The sequence below is a fragment of the Rhinolophus hipposideros genome (assembly GCF_964194185.1).
Source record: "Rhinolophus hipposideros genome assembly, chromosome: 20".
Classification (NCBI taxonomy): Eukaryota; Metazoa; Chordata; class Mammalia; order Chiroptera; family Rhinolophidae; genus Rhinolophus; species Rhinolophus hipposideros.
The window spans coordinates 8679006-8689513 of NC_138066.1; positions in this window are offsets into that span (position 1 = coordinate 8679006).

Below are 10508 nucleotides of genomic sequence, written 5' to 3' on the forward strand. Positions count from 1 at the left end.
ATTTATCTTATATTTTAAATTAACCAGGTTATAGAAGCCACAGGTTAGACACATAAGTTAAGTTTTTGAAAATAAAATGTACTGGCAAATTCTAACAAACTCAAATATATTCTTGCTCAGATTCATTTTAAAAATGTACTTACATGTTTAGTGAACACATCATTTCTGGGAGAAAAAAAAAAACCCTAATGTTTCAAATAAAATCACTCAATTTGCTTATGGTGAACTGTAATATTATACTGTCATACGAGTAGAATAAGGGAAAATTCAGCTGACTTCTTCATGTTTGGGGCACTAGTCAAGTACCTGCTTAACCAGGTAGGTCTCATGGAATTCTGTATTTTGTTGAATGAAGTGTATTTGAAGAGATATATAAAATGGAATTTTCCGGAATTAGCTCAATACAGAGAAGGCTGTGGTTCCCTGGGCCATTTCCTCACCTAGAGCAGAAGGGTTTGTACCCAGCAGCCTCTGCCCTACACAGGGTTCATATTCTTTTATATGATTCACGCCCCCTGTGTATCTGTGCAGGTAGATCCTGTAGTCACAAAATCAGGTCACAGTCTGACCCTAGAGAGAAGGAAATGCCCTGGAAATGTTTCCAAAGAGACGCTTGCTTAGTTCTCGCTCCAAAAAAAAAAAGAGAAGAAAAGAAAAGACAAAAGCATATCTGTAGAGAATAGAATGTGGCTGAAGGTGACAAGGAAGAAAAGAATTTTCTGGAGCCACGTGACAGAAATTGACCTCATCAAATGGCACAGGTGGCACCTGGAGAAAGGAGCCAGTGATCAATTAGACACCGGGGCAGGGCAGAGGCTCCCGTCAAAACTGATATTTGCAACATCCTCTGAGCTCCTAAGGCACTTTAACAATTTTGAAATATCGATTTTGTGAAAGTTTAACATATGTAGAGAAAAGTACACAAACCCTGAGTGTACAGCTTAGGGAGAATAGCTGTGCAAGTTCCCAGATCAAGAAACAGAACCAAGGCATCTCATTTTCATCTATCTTGGCTATAGGAGAGACCCAGGTGTATTTTAATTCCTTGTATATTGAAATAATTTCTTTATATAGCTGTTCCCCTCGTATAGATTATAAATTATTTCTCTATGGCAAGAACTATTCTCTGTACACCCCTCATCTAGAACAATGATTGGCAAATGGAATCGTCCGCCCCCCCACACACACAGATATATCTGGAAGTGTATATATGTGTATATACAGAGGGTACCCCAAAAATGTATACACATTTTAAGAAAAGAGAAAACTGTATTAAAGTTGTAATAATATATACCGATAACAAAAGATAAATACAAGTCATGTGTATACATTTTTTTTTGCACCCCCGGTATATAGAGATTCTAACTAGCAAATGAGTACATATGCACTCTATCAAATAGACATTTTTTTAAAGCATTTTGTGGAAAGTAATATAGCTTGTGATTAAGGGCATGGACTCCAGAGCCAGGCTGCCTGAATGTAAATCCTAGCTCCTCACCTAGACCTTGGGCAAGTCACTTGTCTCTCTACACCTCAGTTTTCTCATCTATAAAATGAGAGAATAATCCTATCTATTTTAAGGGTTGTGAGGGCTGAGTATATTAGTATATAAGAAGATCTTAGAACAATGCCTGCAACAACGGAAGAATTAATTGCTAATATCTGCCATGTGCAAAGCACTGCATTAGGTCCTATAAGTATATAAGGAAACAAGAAAGAGTCTAAGCCCTTCCCAATGAGGGAACAATAGTGAACTCTTAGTGACTGTGTAAGAGAAAGCCAGGGTCAAATGAATGCAAATCCACCAACCATTTAGCTTGGAAACCATCCATCCTTAACTAATCATTCAGTAAATTTTATCAAGTATTTACAATGTTCCAGGCAAAACACCATTTCTCCTAGAAGTAAGGAGTCAACCTTCTTCCTTTGCTGGTATCAGCAAAATGCCTGTTTGGGGTCAGTTAACAAAATGGTCCATGTCTACTGTCTACTTATTGTACTGACAGACAAGGTAGTTTCCAGAGAGTCAGTTGTTCTGAATAACAAATCCATCATCAGGAAGAACCAGCTCTGGAGCTCCATGATCTTCCCTGACCAGCCTCAGGGAACTCAGGAGGCAAGGGGTGCATGTCTCCACTGACACAAGGGTGACAAAAACAGGTGGCAGCTGACTCGAGGTGGTTGGGCAAGAACAAAGAGTTTACAGATGAAGAACTGAGAAAGTGGCAGTCTGGTACCAGTAAGCCAACTATTTTTCCAGAATTAGTGAATTTAGCTCTAAATTGGCTCAATTGGCTCAGAGTCTTTTTCACTGATTGCTTTCTTGGAACTGATGACTTGGCTGCATTTCTGTTATCACACAAACCTCCTTGGGAAACCATAGCTGAGTAGTCTGGGCAGAAAGGGATTTCTTTGAAGACCAAAATAAGGTTAGTAGGCCTACCTAGTGAGACTAGTCATATTTGCTCATGTAAATGTTTTTCATTCATTCAACATCTGTGTATGTAAAGCACTGTGTGGGTGTCATGGAGATACAAGCATGACTAAAAAAGTACACCTGCCCTCAAGGGGCCAACTATAAAAACAATATAGGGAGATGCAAGATGGTGGAGTAGATAAACACTGTGCTTGCCTCAGCCCATGAACACATCAAAATTACAACTAAGTTATAGAATCTGAGAACCATATGAAGTCCTGCTGAACAGAAGTTTGGTGACAAAGGATATAAAGAAGAAGCCACGATGAGACTGATAAGGGGGTAGAGACACAAAATGGGCTGGTTGCACACCCACATGTGGTGATGGAAATTGGGAGAGATATGTCAGCCACAGAGGTTCCCCACAAAGGAGCAAGGGACCCCAGCCCTCCACAGCAGTCTCTCCAGTACAGAGTACTGGTGCTGGGAAGAGGAGCCCCCTCAACTTCTGGCTGTGAGAAACAGTGGTGGTTCCCACCATCCAGGTGGGATGGAACGCTGCAGGGAAACACAGCCATCCTCTTACAGGGACTCACCACACAGGCACTCACCCTGAGCTCCAGCAGAGGGACGGTGACTCTGGGGGCATTGGGGGCATTGGAGCCATATGGGGAAAGACAGTTGTGTAACTTCAGGGTGAGGACTGGAAGGACAGTCCCCATTTTCCCTGTGTGTGGCCCTCGTCCACGCAGCTGGCATGCGGGCACCATCTTTCCTGTGTTGAGCCCACCTTCACAGGCCAAATCTGAATCTGATTGGCCTGGTGACTCCACTGCTCCACCTTGCTGACTCACTGGGGCCCTGCTTCACCCAACTTCCTTACTGCAGGAGGCTTTATCAGCGGCTGAACCTTACAGGAGCCAGCAGGTGGAAGCAGGCCTGGGAGTGTCCTAGGTTTTGCGGTGCTTCCCCAGACCTCGTACTGATGGCAGCCATCCTCGGTCAGCAGCATGGCCTCTCCCACATGCCTCCAGGTCCAGCACAGGCAGTGACCAAGCATGGATCTTTTTGTAGCTCCTACCAGGTAGTCCCTGGCCACTCACAGGCAGTGGGTGACATGAGCCTGCCCCAGAACCCCTCCCAAGAGGGCCCAGAACCAACATATTTGGAGGTTGGCTTCAGACCACAGCAGAGCACCATCCAATTAGCTCCACAAGTGGCATGTCCAAAAGGCAGTCTCAACAGGCACCAGAGCCCACTGGGGCAAATCCCACTCAGTCGGCTAAGCCCCCTGCACCACAGCCCATAAGCTGTGGATGTGGCCAAACCCCACCACCAGTCAGCCTGAAAATCAATACCATCCACTAACATGCCAACAGCAATCAGGCTCAAATGTAAGAGAAGGACACACACAACCCATGCAAGGGACACTTCTGGAGCACCCAGCTCAGGTGACCAGGGAGATTGTGCTACTGAGCTCCACAGGACACCTACTACATAAGGCCACCTGGCAAGACTGGGAGACATAGCAGCCCTACTTAATACATAGAAACAAACAGAGAAGCAGCCAAAATGAGGAAACAAAGAAATACGTCCCAAATGAAACAAGAAAAAGTTTAGAAAAAGAACTAAATGGAATGGAGGTAAACAACCTACCAGAGACAAAGAGTTCAAAACAATGGTTATAAGGATGCTCAAGGAACTTAGTGAGAACTTCAACAAAGAGATGGTAAGCATAAAAAGGACATAGAAATCATAAAAAAAGAACCAGTCAGAAGTGAAGAATACAGTAACTGAAATGAAGAATGCACTAGAAGTAATCACCAACAGACTAGATGAAGCGATTTGGAAGACAAAGTAGCAGAAAACACCCAATTGGAACAGCAAAAGGAAAAGAGAATTTAAAAATGAGGGCAGTTTAAGGGGCCTCTGTGACAACATCAAGCACAACAACATTTTCATTATAGGGACACCAGGAAGAGAAGAGAGAGCAAGGAATTAAAAACCTATTTGGAGAAATAATGTTGGAAAACTTCCTTAACCTGGCCAAGAAAATAGACATACAAGCCCAGGAAGTGCAGAGAGTCCCAAAAAAGATGAACCCAAGCAGGCCCACACCAAGACACATTATAATTAAAATGGCAAAGGTTAAAGACAAAGAGAGAATCCTAAAAGCAGCAAGAGAAAAGCAGTTAGTTACCTACAAGGAAGCTCCAAAAAGACTTCTAGCTGATTTCTCAACAGAAATTTTGCAGGCCAGAAGGGACTGGCAGGAAATATTCAACGTGATGAAAAACAAGGACCTACAAAGAAGTGTATTCTACCCAGCAAGGTTATCATTTAGAATCAAAAGACAGATGAAAAGCTTCCCAGAGAAGAAAAAGCTAAAGGAATTCATCACCACCAAACCAAACCAGTATTACAAGGAATGCTAGAGGGACTTCTCTAAGACAGAAGAAAAGAAAAGATCAAAGTTATAAATAATAAAATGGCAATCGGTATATGTCTATCAACAATTACTTTCAATGTAAATGGATTAAATGCTCCAATCAAAAGACATAGGAGGGCTGAATGGATAAGGAAACAAAACCTTTACTTATGTTGCCTACATGAGACTCACTTCAGATGGAAAGATACACAGAGACAGAAAGTAAAGGGACGGAACAAGTTATTTCATGAAGATGGAAATGAAAAAAACAACAAAAAAAAGCTGAGTTAGTTAGCAATACCTATACCAAACAAAAATAGACTTTAAAACAAATGCTATAACAAAAGACAAAGAAAGACCCAGTGATCCCACTTCAGGGTATTTATCTGAAGAAATCCAAAACGCTACTTCGAGAGGACGTGTGCATCCATATGTTCATTGCAACATTGTTTACAATGGCCAAGATGAGGAGGCTGCCGGGGTGTCTGTCAATGGAAGAATGGATAAAGAGGAGGTGGTACATATATGCAATGGAATATTGCTCGGCCATGAAAGAGAATGTGTTCTTGCCATTGGACCTGGAGGATATTGTGTTGAGTGGAGTATGTGAGACAGAGAAAGACAGATGCAATGTGACTTCACTTATATGTGGAATCTACAGAACAAAATAAACAGAGCAGAAACAAACTTATAGATACAGAGCACATTTTGATGGTTGCCAGATGGGAAAGGAGTTGGGAGAGTGGGTGGAAAAGGGGAAACGATTAAGAAGCACAAATTGGTTGTTACAAAGTAGTCATGGGAATGTAGGGTGTAGCATAAGGATTATAGTCAACAATATTGTGATAACAACATATGGTGTCAGATGGGCACTAGATTTATCAGGGTGATAGATGCGAGGGGGGTTGGGGGACAGGGTGAAAAAGGTGAAGGGATTAAGAAGTATAAATTGGTAGTTACAAAATAGTCATGGGACTATAAAGTAAACCATAGGGAATGTAGTCAATTATATGGTAATAACTATGTTTAGTGCCAGGTGGGTACTAGACTAGTCAGGGGATCACTTCTTTTTTTTTTTAATTTATTGGGGTGACAATTGTTAATGAAATTACATAATTTCAGGTGTACAATTCTGTATTACATCATCTATAAATCCCATTGTGTGTTCACCACTCAGAGTCAGTTCTCCTTCCATCACCATATATTTGAAGGGGATCACTTCTTAAATTATGTAAATGTCTAACCATATGCTGTACACCTGAAATTAATATGAAATAATATGAAAAGTCAACTGTCACTGAAAAATTAAAAAGGGGGGGAAGGTGAAAGGAAGTAAGTAGTCCAAATTTTCAGATATAAAACAAATAAGTCATGGGGATGCAATGTACAGCATAGAGAAAATTGTCAATAATATTGTGATAGCATGGTACAGTGTCAGATGGTTGCTGGACTTATCATGGTGATCATTTCTTTAGGTATATAAATGTTGAATAATGATTATATATACCTGAAACTAATAGAATATTGCATATTAACTCTATTTTTAATAAAAATCTTTTTAAAAAGAAACAATTTATTGCTGTGTAGCAAGAGGGAGGTTGGGGGATATTAGAAAACAGCCAAGGTCAAAGGTAATTTCTATCACTTAGCGTCATTCAGGGTCTCAGCTCCCGCTGCCCGCACAAGAACACAGGACATGGTGAGGCCAAAAAGGAACACCCACAGAGCCATGGATAGGGGAGTCATACCACTATATTCTTGCTGGTGGCTGTGTTGGAGATACAGGAAGCAGGAGCCACACGATACGCAATCTGCCATGCGCTTCTCTGCCAACCAACCAACCAAACCCCAGTGTAGCCACGGCAGTTATATTAGTGGCTAATAGCTAACTGGTTACAGCTGATGGCCAACTAGTCACAGCTGATAGCCATCTACCACCCAAGCCAGCACCTTTCCGCGTGGCGCCAACAGCCTGGAAAGTGCTCTCTGGGACTCTGTCCCCACACTTAGATAGTTGACAGATAATATTATTCACCCTTGTTAAATCAACAATGCTGCATCTGAAAGACAGAATAGCAAGGTGAGGCATGAAAAACCAGGTTTTGAGGATTTTTAAAAAGTTATCACATGAAGCAGGAGAGAGACATCTTTCGCACAATGAAAACATAGAAGAAACAAAGACAACAATTTGAAAATAGGAGAATTTGGGAGGCCAGATGAGATCATAAGGATGTCAGACAAAATCCATCTGCTTCTCTCTTTCTCTGTTTCTTTTTTCTTTTCAATTAAGAAAGTTTTCAATATATACAAAATAATGCAACAGACATGCATGTACCCATCAGTCAGATTTAACAGAAGTAAATGCTTTGTCATGCTTGCCACAGATCTCTCTTAGAAAAGACAAGAAACAAAATGTAAGAGATACAGTTAATACCTCACACCCCCCTCCCCATGTCTCCCTGCTTACTCTCTCCCAAGAAGTAACCACCATCTGGGAGTTATTCCTTTGTACAGCTGTGCACATTTACTATACGTAGATATATCCACAAACTAGATATGAAAGTGTCGCGTTACAGCTTTACATTTTATATAAATGGCGTCATCTTATATTGGGACTGTCTTTTCCACGGAGGTCAAATTTTTTATTGTGGCAAAATGCACATAACATCTTGCAAAACTAGTTCCTAAAAAATAACTCCCATAGTTCCTAAAAAATAACTCCCCATTCCCTCCTCCCACAGCCCCTGGCAACTATCTTCTACTTTCCGTCTCTATGAATCTGACTACTCAAGGTACCTCATATAAGTGGAATTATACAGTGTTTGTCGTTTTGTGACTGCCCTATTTCACTTAGCATAATGTCCTCAAGGTTCATCCATGTCGTAGCATATGTCAGAATGTCCTCCATTTTTAAGGCTAAATATTCCAGACAATTTATTTAGATGTCAGGCTAGTCCTAACAACCCACCATCCTGCTCCATCCTTGCCTCCTCTACTACAAAAGGCCTGCCCCCTTTGCGTGAGTGCCTCTGTGGATCAGGAACACCCACCCTTCCAAAGGGATATCAGGCATGGAAGAAGCTTCATGCAGCAAAACAAGTGCTGGTCCTGGTTAGAGAGAAGACCCAAGCTAACAGGACCATTTCAGCCCAGAGGATTTGCATTGGGGAAGGGGAGGAGAGCGAGGAGATGATATTGACCCAACAGTTTACTATTTATAAAAGTACATGCACACACATTACCTGACTTAGCCCTGGCGTCCTTCATCTCTGAACCCTGTTCAGGGTCCTCAGGAATGGGTTCTGACAGGCTCTGAGCAGAGGCAACGAGGAGAAGCAACACAGACTAGGGAAAAATTGCCAGGGAGAAGAGAGACACTGAAACCATCAGTCTTGGAGATGGGTCAGACCCATTTTGGGTATTGTAGACACATCACTTCTTATAATTCAATTCTCCACAATGGCACAGTAAGGAAGGTAATCGTATTTTCATTGCCATTTCTGGATGATGGCTGTGAGATTCAGAAGGTCTAAATGTGTGCCTGAGGCCGCACAGCAGTCAGGAGCAGAACCAAGATTCCGACTCAGAGCTGAACAAATCCAAACACACACCATGCTGCCTTTCTGGGGGCGGAGTGGAGACAAATCCCCTTCTCTCCTCCTCCCTCCCTAAGGCTCTCAAAGGGCAGGGTCCTGGGGCACTTTATGGGAGAAGCAAAATGGTTTTAAATGCTGGGAGGAAGCTGCTGAGGGAACACATTTCTCTGGTTCAGAGAGGGATTAGGACAATTTGAAGTTACACTCAGCTTGAAGCATGGCTTCTGCTTGGAACCAAAGAGATTGAAGAGGTTCCAGACGAGAAGGCAAGGTGGGACTTGCTGGTTTACACTGTGGCTGTCCTAGGTTTTCCAGGATTGTCCCCAACCCTATATATGCGTTCATGCTGTCAGTTTAACTTCTCAATTCTTAGACTAGAAAATATTATTATTTCAGGGTTAGCTAAATCTTCATGCTTCTTTCCTAAGTAGTGCAGTAAAGTAGACAGAGATTTGGAGGAAGAATCTCTGTAGACCGAGGAATGTGTTTTAGGTTGGAATATTCCTTGTCTGTGGCAATTAAGTTGAAAGAAAAAGAAACCCCCACCACCTTTAGTAGAGCTGAGCTTTCACTGGTACAACTAAAGCTCCTCTGACAACTTTGAGTCCAAACCTAATTCCACACCAGAGGACGCACTGCCCTGTCTTGCCTCTTCCCCACCATTAGGGCCATCGGGCAAAGGTGAGGGTGTCTAGTGGAATTCAACCAGCAATGAGGAACTTGTTGGATGGTGGCTCTGAGCATTTTTCAGACCTGGTGAGGCCATCGTCCAAATATCAAGGTATGCGGAAGACTGTGTTTTCAAAGCACAAGGTGTAGGCAGCTTGGGTGAATCAGGAAGCACTTTGCAGGCCTGGCTCATTACTACTGACAATAAGTCTGAGGAGAACAAAACCCCATGATAATCACCACACAGACATTCCTGTTGATGACACCAATGACTCCACATTACTTAAGCTGAGGTCACTTTTCAGATTTTACCTTACTTGACCAATCGGCATCATTGGACACAAATTATCACCTCCCCCCTTCAAACACTGCCTTCATTTGATCCCTGGACACTACTCTCTTGAGTACTCCCCACCAGACTGTCACACCTTTTCAGTCTCCTTTGCTGATTCCTCTTCAAGTCCCCAACGTCTAAATGTTGGAGTACCGAAGATCAGTCCTCAAATATTCCCCTGTCCACACTCATCTCTTAGACGACCTCATCTTATTGCATGTCTGGAAATGCCACCTACCTGTGATAGCTCCCAAATGTGTATCCTGAGGCTAAACTTCTCCCCTGGACATATCTCCAGACAGGTACACGCAACTTTCTAGCTAACGCCTTCACTTATATTCAACAGGGTTTTCAAAATTAATATAGACAAAATTAATACTCCTAATGCACCCATCCACCCCAATCTGTGCTTACTGCAGTCTTCCCCATCTCAAAAAATAAACAAATAAAAAATAGAACTCTATCCTATTCTTTCCTCGGGTCAAAATCTTGGAGTAAAGAAATCTTACTTCTCTCTTTCCTTCATTCCCTTCTATCCAACCCATAAGCAAATCCTGTCTGCCATACCTTCAAAATACGTGTAGTGCAGGGGACCCTGCTCGCTGCGCCATTTGTCGTGCGGGGTCTCAGCTCCCGCTCCCCACATAAGAACGCAGGACACGGTAAGGCCAAAAAGGAACACCCACGGAGCCATAGATAGGGGAGTCAAACCAATATATTCTCACTGGCGGCTGGGCTGGAGACACAGGAAGCAAGATCTACATAATCTGCAACCCACCGTCCTAACAGCAGTCCAAGCTTGCCAGCCACCATCTTCTTGCTAGCCCCCATTCTTCTTTTGCTAGCGTAGCCACAACCGTTATATTAGTGGCCAATGGCTTACGGATTACAGCTGACGGCCAACTAGCCACAGCTGCTGGCCATCTGATCACAGTTGATGGCCATTTACTACCCGAGCCAGCACCTTTCTATGTGAGGCCGAGAGCCTGGAAACTGTTTTGGGGGGCTTTGTCCCCACAATACGTCTGAAGCCAGCACTTCTCATCACCTTGATCGATCCTCAGT